Source organism: Dermochelys coriacea, chromosome 9 (assembly GCF_009764565.3).
Source record: "Dermochelys coriacea isolate rDerCor1 chromosome 9, rDerCor1.pri.v4, whole genome shotgun sequence".
NCBI classification, from domain to species: domain Eukaryota; kingdom Metazoa; phylum Chordata; order Testudines; family Dermochelyidae; genus Dermochelys; species Dermochelys coriacea.
Genome location: NC_050076.1, coordinates 42,747,723 through 42,760,911, shown reverse-complemented (window position 1 = coordinate 42,760,911; position 13,189 = coordinate 42,747,723). Strand labels below are relative to the sequence as shown.

General features: G+C 37.7%; 1 protein-coding gene across 6 annotated transcripts in view; it reads right to left on the bottom strand.

The window, feature by feature from the left end:
- PIK3CB (phosphatidylinositol-4,5-bisphosphate 3-kinase catalytic subunit beta) overlaps nt 1-13,189 on the bottom strand; it is a 215,510-nt gene that overhangs the window by 157,235 nt on the left and 45,086 nt on the right. Inside the window, exon 1 of one of the 6 annotated variants that reach the window (XM_043491817.1) lies at nt 1,426-1,699. The exons of the other annotated variants lie outside the window; for them this stretch is intronic. The gene's annotated coding sequence lies outside the window, so the exon portion shown is untranslated. Of the gene's footprint in view, nt 1-1,425; nt 1,700-13,189 lie in introns of those variants that run through there. 6 annotated transcript variants of the gene reach the window in all.

The following is a 13,189-nucleotide window of genomic DNA, read 5'->3' as shown; positions in this document are numbered from 1 at the left end:
GTATGGCTTAATATTTTTTTGTATTTAAATTATTATAATTGATTACAATACAATTAGGCTTTATCATAAGTTGTCAATTTAAAATAGGTTTTTAATTTAAATTTAAAAAGTGATTTAAGTAAAATAATCTGATTTTTTTAAATTAAAAAAAATTATCCACCCTAAAGACAACTCACTATTGAAGATTTGGGATAGATGTCCTAGGCCTGAGAAAGACTGTGGAGCCATTTAAATTTACCCATAAAGAAGCTTCATGATGTATATGTCCATTTTACAAAATTAATAGCTTTTTTGAGGTCTGATAGATCAAGGTTTCTCTTGATTTGCTTTTTATTTATTCATAATTACATTTGCACCTATCATTACTAGGCACAATTACAACAGTCAGAAGAACAAACTCAATTAAAAATAAAAAGCATAATATAACCAGAGAATTCCTAAATGACCTTAATGTTCCATAAGAGCAAATGCCTTTGATATGTTTGAAGAAGTCTAGTTCACAAGTCTACGCGATTGACTATAGCTGATGACTTTCCACAATTCTTCATTCTGATTGCTCTTTTGTGAGCACACTACTACATTCATGCTCTTGCTTGAAGAAGGCAGCCAAAACTCCGAAACAACTTTCCTCTGCGTACACAAGTTAATTTGTGACACCAAACTGATCTGGACTACTTAGTTAACATTTTCAAGTAAGTATCAGGTGAACACACCTACTGTTCTATGTTTTTTGGAATTTCCAGATGCCTTTCCAAATAAAACAAAACAAAAAATAAAACAAAAACACAGATAAATTCCTCTGGTCTCAAGTCTTGAAGACATGGGCATGCTATTAATTACACTACAAGACTAAATGCAAGTGCTGTTGAAGACCAGCAGATAAGTTTTTATCACACACTACCTTTTATTGCATCAACAAGCTTTCAAACCACAAAGGCCCTTTATCAGACTAGTGCAGAGCTTTCAAACAGGTTCTGCTGCAATCCAACCGATTGTATGAATTCACAACCAGCACTTTTGCCAGAAGAGCAAGAGCAGTAGTAGCCACACTGCAGTCCCTTCTCCCCCCATTAAGCCACTGTGAAAGTTAAGCAAAAGAAATCTAAGGGGGGAAGTTAAAACTACTCCGGAGCCAAAAAGAAAAGTTCTAAAAAGTGTTCAAGTCTCAGGAAATAATATAATTTTTGGCAGCTAATTCAATTCCATGTATTAAAGTTCAGCTCCTTAAATACTAAAGTATGCTAAAAGTTCTATCACAGATGTAAGGAAAAGATATTAATTGCACCACAACTGAAAAGTAGATGTTTATAAAATCACTATTTCAAGAATACCTAGAACTCCCAATCTATTTAAAATAGAAATCCACAATTTTAAGAGGAAGGAAGGAAGGAAAAGATTTTAAACAGCCAGCCTAACAAAATGTACCTGTAAACTGAAAATCAAGCGGTGTTGTTGTTGTTGCTTTCTGGCCTATGTATCACCATCAGTAATAAAGATGGTACAAACGAAACAACACTAGCCAATTCTATGTCTTGACCTGAGTCATAGAAGAATCCTACTCACTCTCTCAGAGCTTTGGTTCTGCAGTTCTAAAACTTCAAATGTGTTGTTAAAGCAAACAAAAAGTATGACTGAATACACATGGATCAAATCAGGCGAGTAAAAACACCATTTTATCACTCACTTTTCTGATCATAACCACACACTGAAATCAGGCAAGAATTGCTCTTTTTTTCCTGTAGTTCCCTCTTTCATATGTTTAAAGGAAGTACTTTTAACCACGTGAACATACTTATTGCTTAATATACCTCCAATATATCTCTTATCACTACTATTTTGCAAACTTATTGGGGGGGGAGAGGGAGAAGAGGGTTAACTTTCTGTTGCAGTCTCCTCACGTGGGGCCCAATCCAAAAGCCCACAGCAGTTATCAGGAGTTTCTCTGTATTATGTCAGTGGGTTTTGGATTAGGTCCTATGCTACATCAGAGACTCTGACCCAGTTTACTTGCTTCATCTGTAGTTCTGCAAATATTTTACCCGTTACATGCTAACCTTTTTCAAAATGAAGCTATTCCTACTTTCTGTTCCCTGAAATCTCTTCCAGATAGGAAAAACTGAGTAATATAGACTAACGCACTGATTTTCACTTCCTCACCATGTTTCAGTTAACATACTGTATGTTTAGTTCCCTAATTTTCTTTTTGTTGTGCGGGTTTGATGTGCATAAAAACAAATTAGAAGAGCCAAACAGAAAAACCAAATAATTTTTGGGTCCAAATAATCACGTTACTATAATTATCCCTTCCTGTGAAGTTGCTAATAACTGACTCTAGTAATCAAGTTTTCATGTAAAAAATCATCTGTAACCATTACGGTTGTTGAAATAACTTTCAAAATGTGTACTAAAGGTAGATTCAGCTATACATCAGATTAACAGCATGAAATACTTCAGAAAAATGTGAACTGCTGCTATCCTGAACTATGCTGCAGCGTGGTTTTATCTCTGACAAGTACAATTAAATTCCAAAAATCAACTATTCCGCTGCTGATACTTCACCAGAAGCATAAATGGCTAACCCCATCATTGTTTGACATAGCTTTGGATATAAATGTGAAGTGTAATAGGGCAGCTAGTCACTGACCTTGGTTGCTGTTATTGGGAATGAAGAATTCTAGCACTCACTAACAAGTGTAAAGTCTTCTTAGGACTACCTCCCAAATGCCAAAAAACAAAACCTTTTATAGCTGGGTGCTAAATGCATCAAGTATCAAAACCTTCAGCTTCTTTCTTCTCTTCTACTGCCCCCAGGTTTTTTCTATGTCATAGAGCCTCTAGTATGTCACACAATGGTGCTGAAGAAAATAAATTATTACCTACTATGACATTGCACTCATATGTTTTATGGAAATATGCTTATGAGTGTAAATATAACGTAACTGGAATATTCTTTATGCAAAAGGTCTCCTGTAAGGTATCATTACAAAGCTTATAATCTACTGAGTGTGTGAGGAAAGGACTTTCTCCAGAAGTACCACTAGGCAATGCATGTTCCCCTGCCATCCTCCTGCACACAGAGCTGAGGGTATAAAAAAAGTTGTGGCCATCACCTCATTCTCCATTCCTTCTCACTGCTTACTAACACCTGAAGTAGCAGGGGAAGGAGGAGGATTGCACAACACATCTCATAGAACAACAGTTACTGAACAGAGAGATAACTTTTTTCTCCTTCAAGTGATTGTGCACACATACATTTCACTCACCAGCAGTTTCCTTGCAGGTGGTGGGATTTCAGATTACTTGAAGGGAAACAGCAGGGCTGACTTCTGAAGTTGGCATTGTCCTGGGAAGATTCAGTGACAGCATATTGTCTAGAAAAGGTAAGTACCAATGACCACACAAATGTCCATCACCACTATATTACTCAAGATAGCTGACCAAACGGAATGTGCTATTTACTCTCAGAGGAGAAACCTTTGCTAGATTATAGCAGAGTTGGTTACAGTAAGATATCCAGGGAGATATACACTGGTTGTAACCAGTTGCCCTTTACTCCTTTCACCGAAGCCTAAAAAAGTCTAGCAGATGATCTGAGAAGATTTTGTGTTGTCCAGATAGAAAGACAGAGAACCCTCCAAACGTACAAAGAAAGAAGCTTCTCTTGGGTTTGCTGGAATGAGGTTCCCGAAAAAACACTGGGAGATGAATGATCCGAATGAGGTGAAATGTTATGCCTAATCTTAGGCATAGACATAGGATCACCTAAGAGAAACCTGGTCTTTGTGAAATGGCATGAAACAGAGGGGTCACAGTTAACAATGCCTGGAGCTCCAACACCCGTCATGCAGAAGTAACTAACTGCTACCAGAAATGCAGTTTTCATTTGATAGCAAAGATAAGTAAGTTGTTGCTAAAGGTTCAATGGGGAACCCATTAAACTGTACAAAACCAAATTCAGGTCCCGTGAGGGTACTGAATCAGACACAGGAAGGTACATATGAACAATGCTTTAAAAAAAAAAAAAAAAAAAAAAAAAAAAAAAAAAAAAAAAACCTAGATACCAAGAGATGCAAAAAAAGACAGAAAATCTATCTACTGGTAGATGTATCACAGAAATGGAGACTAAATGCACCTTCACTGAACCGATGGAGAGGCCAGACAATTTAAATGCAGCAAAGTCTCTATTATATGCCTAGTTTCAGAGTAGCAGCTGTGTTAATCTGTATTCGCAAAAAGAAAAGGAGTACTTGTGGCACCTTAGAGACTAACAAATTTATTTGAGCATAAGCTTTCGTGAGCTACAGCTCACTTCATCGGATGCCATTATATGCCTAGTTTCCATATTGCACGGTGACAACTTGTGAGACTCAGCACATGCTAAGAACCATTTTGCTGCATAATTGGCTCTGTTTGTGTCCTTTCTGCTGCACACCAAAATGGCTTGGACATTCTGTGAGTACTCTTCCCTCACTGCTCAACCAGAGATCATCCACACTGTGAGGTAAAGAGATTGTAGGGTAAGGTGCAGTATATCACCTTGGTTATGACACACAAGGTCAGTACTGCCTTGTCCAGGCTGGTGCTATGAGGATTAACCTTGTTTTGTCTCTTTAGCTTCCTGATCACACTCAGAATTAGAGGGACAGAAGGAAACACATACATCGGAAGACCTGACCAACGGAGAAGGAAGATATCTGTCAAAGAATCTGGGCTACAACCTGCTCTGGAGCAGAATTTCCTGCATTTGCTCTTCAGGTTGGTTGCAAAGATGTCTATTACTTGAAAGAGACGATGTGGAAAGTCTGTGTACTGATGCCTCAAGACGGTTTAGGAAGTTCCTACTGAAGAAAACTGCAATAGTATTCATCACTCCCTTTAGCAAGACATTGTTCTTTATGCACAAGTTCCCTACATGGATCATTTCTTGGCATAACTGATTAGATCTCAGATCTCTCTGTTTGTTCAAATAAAAGAGTGGTGTTGTCAAACACCTGAACCCCTCCCCCCAGGTTTCTGATTGTGGAAACTAACATCTCAAAAGCTCTCTGAATGATTCAAAGGTCCAGTATATTTATATGCAAGGCCCAGGAGGTTTTGCTCTAAAGGGCCTAACCTTAAGCTGACCCAGGTGGGCTCCCCAACCTTTGATGGAGGCATCCATTACCAGAGTCAGAATTGGTTCTGTTGGCAGGAAGGGAATACCCTTGCGTACATTTTGAGGGTCCATCCACCAATTCAGAGACTGAAGCACGCAAGCAGGCACACAAATCAGCATGTACACAAAATGCCTGTTTAAACAACATACCATGTGGATCCAGGTCTGAACAGGACACCTGTGGTGAAATCTGGTATGCTAACTCACATACTTGGATGAGGCCATGTGACCTAACAGCTGCACACAAACCCAAGGACATCAGTATTGTTGTGACTGGAGGATTTTGGACAGAGACTATGGACTGGAATCTGTCCATCGGAAGATGAATCACACTGGTTGTACAGTTTAGATCTCTCCCTATGATATTTATTATTTGGGTTGGTTGTAACGTCTATTTATCTATATTTGATTTTAGACCAAGACGAGAAAAAAGATATCCTATGAGCAAGATGCTGTTTTGGACGTGGGAACCTGATCTTTTCCAAACTAGCCAATTGTCCAGATAAGGAAGTATTTGAATCTCTGAATGGCATAGAGGAGCTGCCATTATTGCCATATATTTGTTGAACACCTCTGGGGCAGTGGATAGTCTGAAAGGCAGTACTATGTACTATTAGTACACATTGCCTATCGTGAATCGAAAATGCTTTCTTTCTCTGGCCAGGATAGATTGCCACATTAAAAGTACACATACTGCAGATTTCAGAGTAGCAGCCGTGTTAGTCTGTATTCGCAAAAAGAAAAGGAGTACTTGTGGCACCTTAGAGACTAACAAATTTATTAGAGCATAAGCTTTCGTGAGCTATAGCTCACAAAAGCTTATGCTCTAATAAATTTGTTAGTCTCTAAGGTGCCACAAGTACTCCTTCATCCTGCAGACTGAGAGCATATCAATCTCCCATCTCCAAGGAAGGGATAACAGATGCTAGGGTAACCAGGAAGTAGAGGCAAGAGAAGCCCCTCTTGCTCTGTGTTGGTAAGAAACCTCCTCAACTGCTCTCAGATCCAAGAGAGCCTGTACACATTGTATATTAATATAGCCTCATGAGACGAGTCCCTGAAAAAGGATGGTGAAGGGGAGGGACATTAATTGGAAAATATATCCCTCCTTCACACTGCTAAGAACTCATCTGCCTGAAAAAATTTCTGTCCGTGGAACGTAAAAGGAAGATAGATTCTCCAAATAGGGGGTGGATGTCTAAAATTGGAGATGATTTATAGTCTATATGCTGTCCTCGACTGTGATGTAAAAATGATTATTTTGAAGCCAGTGAGAAAGGCCTGCTATGGATGAGGCTGACGGGTGACACCTAGGATGCTTAGATCTCTGATCTAGAAACATCCTGAGTGTAGTAAGGTCTGTACTGAGCATGTGTTTCCTCTTCATCACTAGGATGTAGACCTCCAGTGAGTGAAGAACTGCCCAAGAATCTTTTAACGTGCACATGGCATCACCTATCTTCTGAAAAAAAAGCTCAGTGCCCTCAAATGGCAAGTCGACTACTGTATTTTGTAGTTCCTGATATACCAGAAGCCTGAAACCAAAAAACAATGCCTCATCAAGATGGCAATCACCACTGAACACAAAACTGAGTGTAGATCCAGGTTCATGTTTTAAAATTTTGTATTGCACCATTTGTTTTCACCACTCTCGTTTCTCGTTAAATATTTATTCTCTTTCTTAAATAAATCTGTTTTTGTTTTAAGTGCTCACAAGTGCTGTGTGGTTTGCAGAAGTGGTAGTTTAAGGCAAAAGTGGGGTATGCTGTACCTCTCAGTGCAAAGGATCTGGAATTTCTGTGACTAACCAATGTCAGGGGCCGGATATCACAGGGGAATGACTCAAAGAAACTTATGACTAGGGTGTACCTTTTGTCAACCTGAAAGACAAAGTAAGGGTGGCATAGCCACAGAGGAGTGCTTGAGTAGCGAAAAGGCTGGTGGTATGCAGGAATTCACATCCAGCTACCACAAGAAAGACTCCCTCTTGCTGCAGGCAGAGGCTAACAAGGTGACTCCCAGTCCTGGATACTCCAAGAACCATCCCGGGAGGAAACTGTCATTTGCCACAAGAATGGCTTGCATCATCGACAGCACCAACAGCACAATTAAGCATACAGCTGCTGGAACTTGTACAAGATCTGAAGGTGCCATGGTCAAAGATCTCCCTGGTAAAAGAGAAGGTACTGGTTTCAATGGTCCTACCAAGTCCATAGTACTGCCTCATACAGTGTTAGTGAGTACTGCTGCTTATGACCAGACCTCTATTTGGCAATGGAAGACCTTTTTAATCACCTTTTTGTGGAATGAAGAGTGTGGCTGATCAATCTCAGATGGTTTTGAATGTTTTGAGGAGGCCACAGGTGAGAAAAACTATCTACATTTCTCACCCAAAACCGGCTTCAGAGCCATAGCAGCTGAAGGGGCACTCCTTATGGAGGAACCTTCTGCTCTCTCATGGTCAAGGTCAGGCTCTTCTCAGATCCTTTTCCATAGACTACCTATACGCTGTTCACCATTTCTCACACACACAAAGCAACATCAAGTCTCTTTCCCAAAGCTGTCAACATTCTGTGACAGTTAGCTAAATAAAAAAAGAGCTCCAGTTAACAGAATGTGATTGGAAATCTATTACATATTTAACCTTCTCAGAGTTAAAATTATAGACAAATCATTTCCACCATCAACCTAAAAAGACACTGTATTTTTTCACTAAATCCCAATATTTGGAAACTAAAAATTTGAATGAGTTTCCCTTTGAAAAATAATAATAAAAATTACAAACATCAAAAGGAGAAACAGAATAGCTCAACAAAAGCAAAAAACCAACAAGGCCCTAATCATCCAATTGTTCTTTATATATTTGCTTTTAAACCTACTCAAAGACACAAAATCTCAATGACCTCCCGATATTATATAACCTAAAAGGCATGAACTCAAAGTGCACTTCTGCAATAATTCTTCAATTAATAATAGTCTTACATTATATGACAGACTGTTCATGTCAAACATTAGCACTCAACACCACTATGCGGTAGCAAGTATCAAGGAATTTTGCACCTGTTAAACTGGAACACAGAACTTTAGTTATTCACTAAAGGTTAACCAGCAAGTCACAGGGCCAAGATCAAACAAATTCTGCTCCCATCAAAACTTAACTATGTTTTATTTCTGACAGCTGCCAGAACCCAGTCTGAGTTCAACATACCAGAAATGAAACAATAATAGTGCCACTATTATTTCCTTTGGCACTCTGCATCCCAAAAGGAATCTAGTAACTTCTCCCTGCCAATTAGATCCCTTTACTGAAATCCAGTAATTTGGATAGAAAGTGTTCCATAAATGCAGCCTGGTCTGAAGATTCCTTTCTAAATAAGTGTCTAAATACCTACACACCTCTAATCTTTCAAGGAAGTCTATAAAGTCATACAAATACAGAATACAATTAGTTTACTCTGCAAGGCTGTTCTCTGAGAAATTTCAACCAAAGTCTGTGTTTTAAAAGATGATCTGCAAAGGAAAAAAGAAATAGGTTTTATGTCCTTTCTTCATTTAGGGACACTAGATTATTTTAATATCAATTTGCAGCAGATTACCCAGAAAATCTGAGCTCTGATTTGTTAAGACAACTAAGTTTCCTGACCAGGCCCTCCACAGGTAGATCCATCTCCTTGCCGTTCAATCTTTGACCACTCTGCTGACCTGACAGAAAGGTGTGAATTTTGATATTAGATACATACCTACTACAAACTGATTTAAGATCAGCACCTATTTTTCATTCTCACAGTTAATAAAGTGGCCCTGACTTTTGGTCATTACCAGGTTGGGGTTGATTTGAACTGGTCACCCAGAGATTTGAGAGACCATGTTCCGTTCCATCCCCCCAAGCATGTCAGTCCCCAAAGAGCAGTTTTAAACACTAAAACTGATATTTCAAATGATCAAACAGACGGTGGGAAACCAAAGGCACTTGGAAATAAAGACCTCTTTGAATCTTGTGACTGATCACAACCAATGTTCATTCCAATCAAAGTAGAAATAAAGTTAGGATACATCTGCTTACATTTTAATTTGCTTTATGCGACAAACAAACATGTCACTTGAGAAAGAGTACATGTTAAAATATTTGATACTATCAGTTCTAGTGGAGAGACTAAGACAAGAATGTCCCTAACCTCTCACAAAATTTACCTAACTTATCTAAAACAGGAAGATCAACTCATGGAAAATAATTCTAAATAGAGAGGGTTAATCATTTATATTTGTATTCCCAATTAAACTATTTACACTAAAAAGACATCCCATTTAATACACTAACATTCAAAAATCCAAACATTTTAAATGCAATGGTAAAGGATTTTTTCCTCTTCCTTTTTATGGCTAATTTGTAGTGCTTCATAAAAGAGTAGGTTTTCATTCCCTAAAAGGACATCTCCTCAGTAAAAGCTCCTAGTCAAAGCAAAAGCATTCCAGCTATTACATATTTTACCAGATGTGTTTTTAAAAGTGCCATATAAAAATGCATTAAATTGAGAATTTACAGTTCACATTTCAAATGAGGATGAGAAACAATATTCCTAATCTAATACTGTAGTGCATACAAATACTTACCAGCTATTAATGTCTGATATATCAGCTGCTGCAACTGAAAGTTTCCATAGCTAAATAATTTAATATATTATTAATAATAATATTATTTGTATTATAGTAGAACCTAGAGGTCCTAATTCAGACTAGGACCCTGTTGTGGTAGGCACTACACATAAACATAAACCAAAGCCCCTGGACGGACTATCTTAAGATATAAGTAGACTAAAAGTACTATTATTCCCATTATTACAGATGGTAAACTAAGGCACAGAGAAATGAAATTACTTTCCCAGGATCATATAAGAGGTCTGTGGCACAGCTGGGAATTGAATCCAGATATTCTGAGTCCCAACTCAGTGTCTTACCACAAACTTTCCCACCAATAAAATTAATTTTGAAAGAAGTAGAAGTAGAGGAGAGTTTCAATTCATCTAAAAGAGCTTGGAAAAATCTTACTAAGCATCTTAAATATAAATCTGTAATTATAAAATGAGAAGAGATGAAGGCTTGCATCATATCACAAACATTATTTTGAGGAAACAGAAGAAGATAGAATATGAAGAGATAAAGAATTCCAATTTGATGTGGGAAAAGCCCTGGGAGAACACATTTTACAGAACTGATTCCAAAAGATGAAAAGCACCTGAAACTTTTGTTGAAGCCAATGAGAAGTCCAGGTACTCAGCAAACCTAAGGACCAAGCCATAAGTCAGGTACATAGTAAGGTGCCAACTCTGCAAAGGAATCTGCATGGCCAGACCAATACAATTGAGCAGAAAAATTTGTAACCAATGGGACTCCTCCTTAATCCTTTGTAGAATCAGACAGTAAATCAGGCAAATGGGTAATTATTGCTGTAAAGCAGGTACCATGATACTTACTTGCTTTGAAGTTCTCATTGCAACATTTAACTTTAGCAGCTGAATTAATCCTTCATTTACTTTTCTATTTGTTCCATTAATTTACAAATATTTTGTTTTTTCTCTTCTATATTCTCTAGCCTGCACTTTCTCCTTAGGCTTAAATGACAAGTACAAAAGTCTCACTACCTTTCTGCTTAATATAACTTGGAATTATTTAATTTTTCTTCCTGTTCGTGTAAACCCAACAGCTTGTTCTCACCAAGAACCACTTGCTGATTTATTAGTTTTTACTGTTGACTTTTTTCCTTTTAATATTATATCCTACTGTTATCCTTCCCCAGCACCTTGGCTCATAAATAAGATATAAAAAACACGTAATGTACTATGCCAATTACAAAGTTAATGGAAAACTGAAAAACAAAGACCATTACATACATCAACTATGAAAAAGATATGATCTGATACAGTTCCATGACTTGACCACCTAGATATATTTAATTTGATCAAAAATTTGGTTAAAAGTTACATGTAAAAGCATTTTCTTCCTTGATTTAAGCATTAAAGCCCCAATTCAGCAAAGAACTTAAGCTTGTGCTTTTCTTGAGGTCAATGAGACTACTCACATGCTTAAGTGTTTTACTGAAACCAGATCTAAACTAACACATTTTCATTATTGTATCTATCACCTACTTTGCATAAAACACACAATTCTACTATCACCACTATGGCCAGCGTAAACATTATTTAAATATTAAAAAAACATTAATGCTTCAGTAGTGCCTCGGAGGCACCATTGCTTCTGTTGAACCCATAGGACTGAGAATCATAACAGTTAGTTGACATTACATAAATCAAATAAACCTCTCAATACCCCATTTTCTTGATCTATAAAATGGGTATGACCACTTACCTCCCAGGGCAAAGCTTAATCATTGAGTATCTGAAGTATTTTATAATCCATGAATTGTGGGAACTATAGGAATCCAAAGGATTATTATTAGGATAAAAACAGTTGTGTAGGAATAAACAGACTGTAGCTTTTTTAATAAGGGAGTATTTTCAGAAGTTTTATTAAAAAGAGGGAGATCATCAAAAAGTAGTCAAGAGGTTATTTCTTTTATGTACTTCCTGACCAACTCTCAACAGGTTGATAAATCAAATTTTTCCTATTTTAATTACTAATGTTGGCAGGTAAAACTTTTTGCTTGTTCGTGTGTTAGGCAAAAGATTTATGCTTCAGCTGCTAGTTGAAAATCTTCTCAAAACTCACAGACCATTCCTCTCCCTAGCTCAAAGGGTTAGGAATTCATGGAATTTATTTACTACTTTATGTGAACACAATGAACACTAATCACCCCACTATAAACAGTTTAGAGTCATAAGCCCTTTCTTCACATGCAAAAAAACAAAATAGCCCCTCTTCTCTTCACTCCTTTCCCTCCACGCCATACCCTCAGTCATTACAAAAAGCAAAATTTTATAGTAATGTATTGTACTACCAGTGCAGAACTCAAGATGATCACAGCCCAAGAGAATCAAACTTCAACCTCTCACATTACTTATCTTCTTCCCCTTCCCCCACATACACGCGCACACACACCACTCCCTCCAAGTTATTTACTTAATCCCACAAAGTGAAGTCCAGTAAGATAGCAGCAAAGACATTTCAAACCTCCACAAGTAAAAGCCTTATCTCTTTTTAATACTGTTTGTTGAGTCTTTGAAACTGACTACTTCAGACTCCTAGATCAGCTCTATACACATATGCAAGAATCTCTGGATGCTTCCTATCTACTCTTTTTCAGATGGTAGTCTTCCTCTACGCTCTTCCTCTTTGGAATCCTTGGTTATGTTCCAACACTGGAGCCAAACTACCTACCCCTTTTCTTGTTGAATGTATTATCCTTACTATTTGCCTGAATTACCACTTTATTCCAATGGTTACCAATTGAAAACAAAAAACTTTCAAAACCTACACAGCCAATTTTACACTTTAATCAACTCAAGCTGTGGGTCCTCAGCTTATCTGAAAATCAGAAACAAGATGCCTCAAGCATCCAAAAGCTGAGGCAGACAAATTTACTGCATGTTTTCTTGAAGTTCTGGCTTCCATGACAAAGCTTCCCTATCCACTCTTGCCTTTTCTGACTAAATAAAGTTGTAGTTCCTCTCAAAGACAGAAGTGATTCAAACTAAAACCACCTCTCCAATATTTCCCTATGTATGCCACTGGTTTGACTCCACCTCTGCTGAAATCACCATCACAACCTTTATTTCTTACCATCTTGTTATATTTACTTCCTTCTTTATAGATACATCTACACAGTAAACAAATGACAAAAAACCACAAACAACAAAAAAACACCATCAACCACACACCCCTGGAAGCAAGTCTCAGAACCTGGATCAACAGGCACAGATATCCTCCTCACTAGGTTTCAGAACTGGTCTCCAATCTGAGGCCAACATCTACACTGCTATTTTCAGCCCCTCAGCACAAGCTCAAGCAGTTGACTCAGGCTCTGAGACTTGCTGCTGCAGGTCTTTTTTTTTTTTTTTTTTTGCTGTGTAGACGTAGCCT